Consider the following 2,700-nt stretch of genomic DNA (forward strand, 5'->3'; position numbering starts at 1 on the left):
AGAGACCTGAACACATCCTGTGGGCACTGTGTGACCACCCCTGGCATGAACACCGTGCAGGGATGAAGATACTGACTGTAAATACACTTGTCTACCTGTAAACCTCAACTTTGTTTGCTACTATACAGCAACAACATTTTCTATTCGTATTGCAGCTACAGACTTAATAAATAGAACTGCATATATTGTGCTTTAGAAATTAAAATGCATTCCAAAGTCAGGCAATGCTAAACAATGAAAGTCTTGAACCCTCCCCCAAAACCAGCCCCACTTTCTGGTTTCACAACCACACCACTTCCTCACTCTCTTCACAAAGGGAGAAACTCTCTCTTTCCACCTCTGAAACAAAAATTCCCTCCCCAAAAGTGATCAGAAAGAGTCTACTTAGGCACTACTGCAAATGGAAGTTGTCTAATAACCATTCCTTTAACTCAGGAAGGGGAGGAGGTGAAGAAAGTCACAACAAATGTTTGGATTCCTTCCTCTTTGATGTCTTCTCTTCCCTATCTGACGCTCTGGGACATGTGCAGGGGGATCAGCATCTCTTCAAAGATGGCTCCTTTCACATCAGAGCCCCTCAAATTGGCTTCCTGGAGGTCACAACCTGATAGGTCACGATTCTGAAGGGGAAAAGCAAAAGAAGTGTCAATGGAATGCACCCAGAACTCTGTTCAAAGCTTTACTTGAAGCACATTTACCTGAACTCCATTGTAGTCTGAAGCTGGAGAGCTCAGCCAAAAGCCAGCAATCCCCCAAATTACCAGCTGACTATAGGATAGAAAGGAATAGGATGGAAAATGAATCCCAACTCACTTCCAAATCAGTTCCAGCCAACGCTGCTCCCCCGAGGTTACAGTTCTTTAGTTTGGTGCTTCTCAGCATTGCAACTCGGAGGTTAATTCCTGTCATCTGACTGTCCTCCATGGCCACTCCTTTCAGGTTGGCACCTGGAACACACACAGAAAGGAGTTCTGTGTGGAAAATCAGTCAGAAACACAGCAGCTCCACACTGGTGCTGCCTCAGAGCTGTGTGAATCGGAGGAGGACAAGGGGATTTCGGGCTGAGATGGTCACAGACTCAGTGCAGCCCTTGTGGGCCCTTCTCAGGGTTGGACAAACCACAGCTGGACCCTTTCTGAGCCATAGAAATGTACAAACACAGGCTTCAGTTGGCACAGATTCACAAGGCAAAAGCTTCTTACCTTCCAGATGAGCTTTAAGGCCTGATGGGTCCTCAGAGTTGCAGCCTTTCAGGGACGCTCCCTCTGCGTTGGAGCGCAGCATCTTCCCCCCTGGCAGGTTGGCACACTGGCACAGACAGGAGTCACTGAGAGCCAGAAGAACAACACCAAAGACAATCAAGAAGACACTTTTAATTTCTGCTTTGGGAGTCAATCCCATCAAATCATTACTGGGAGGAAGTGTGAAAGCTTTAGGAACCAGAACAACTCTAGAATCTATTGAAGAACTCGATGGTTTACACCGCTCTGTTTGTTCCAGCTCCTCTCTGTTAACACAAGCCCAGCCCTCCCAAGCTGCAGCAGCTCTTCCATCCAGCACAGAGCCTGACAGGTCAGCCCTCTCCAGGCTGGCCCAGCACAGGTTGGCACGGGCCAGGTTGCAGCGGCTCAGATTGGCCACCTTGAAGTTGATTTAACAAAGATCCAGGTGGGAAAGATCCGCTCCACTGAAACTGAGACCCTGGAAATCCCAAGGAATAAACCCCCCAAAAAGGTTACAGAGGGGAAGGGGTAGGTCTGGACACAAAGTTAACATCATTGTGTAGATAGGTGTGCATTAATATTTACAGTGTATAAATATCTAGGTATAAATGTATGGATAGAAATGTATTAAAATATATACTCTCTATAAATATAGACAGATACAAGATAGATACAGACACACACACAGGTCCTGGGAGGAGCTGAAGACACCCCACCAGGGAAGGGGGCTTAGAAAAAGGAGGGAGAGGGAGTTTCTATATGGGCCAGGAGGGACAGGACAAGGGACAATGGTTTTTAAACTGAAAGAGGGCAGGGTTAGATGGGATACTGAAGCAAGGTATGGCCTGGAAGGCAAATATAACATAGCAATCTGAGAACCAGAGAGTTAAATTCAGGATGTAGGCTTTAAGCAAAAGCATAGAGAACTTAGTCTTAGAAACAGTGGAGGTAATAATTCTTTAAAGTATGTGGGACACATTGACACAAAGGAATAGAAGCATAAGTACACAGGAAAACAGAGGAAGCTAAAATGCTAAAATATGCATATAGAAAGGAAAACAAAGATAGATAAAGAAGGGAGATGAGCCAAGGTCTAGGTACCCCTGCCAGATATCCAAAACTACTGCCAAACACAGTAGGAAACCGCCAAAAATAGGAAAGTTCACAAAGTTCATGATGAGTATGGAAAAAGGGCCGGGGGCTTGTGAGGCCAAAGAACAGGAACAACCCTTCAAACTCTCCCCAAATTGAAGACCGTGCCCCCAGCTCCGCCTCAACTCGACCTGTTATGAATATTAAAAGTAGATGCTGCAATGTTATGAATATTCATATTTATGATGCAATTGCTTGGCAAATATTGTATAAAAGCCCAGCTGTGAACTGTTGGGGCAGAGCTGGCGGCTCTCCGACGTCGCAAATAAATACCTCGGTACTCAAAGACTTCAACTCTGTCTCTGAGCAGTTTATTTAGGTGCTT

At 45.6% G+C, this 2,700-nt stretch overlaps 1 pseudogene; it reads right to left on the reverse strand.

Moving 5' to 3' along the window:
- Positions 1-436: 436 nt before the first annotated feature.
- Positions 437-1,792, reverse strand: LOC113980295 (annotated as a pseudogene).
- Positions 1,793-2,700: the final 908 nt, after the last annotated feature.

The sequence above is a fragment of the Neopelma chrysocephalum genome, unplaced genomic scaffold (assembly GCF_003984885.1).
Source record: "Neopelma chrysocephalum unplaced genomic scaffold, ASM398488v2 Primary Assembly neopelma1_93517, whole genome shotgun sequence".
Taxonomy (NCBI): domain Eukaryota; kingdom Metazoa; phylum Chordata; class Aves; order Passeriformes; family Pipridae; genus Neopelma; species Neopelma chrysocephalum.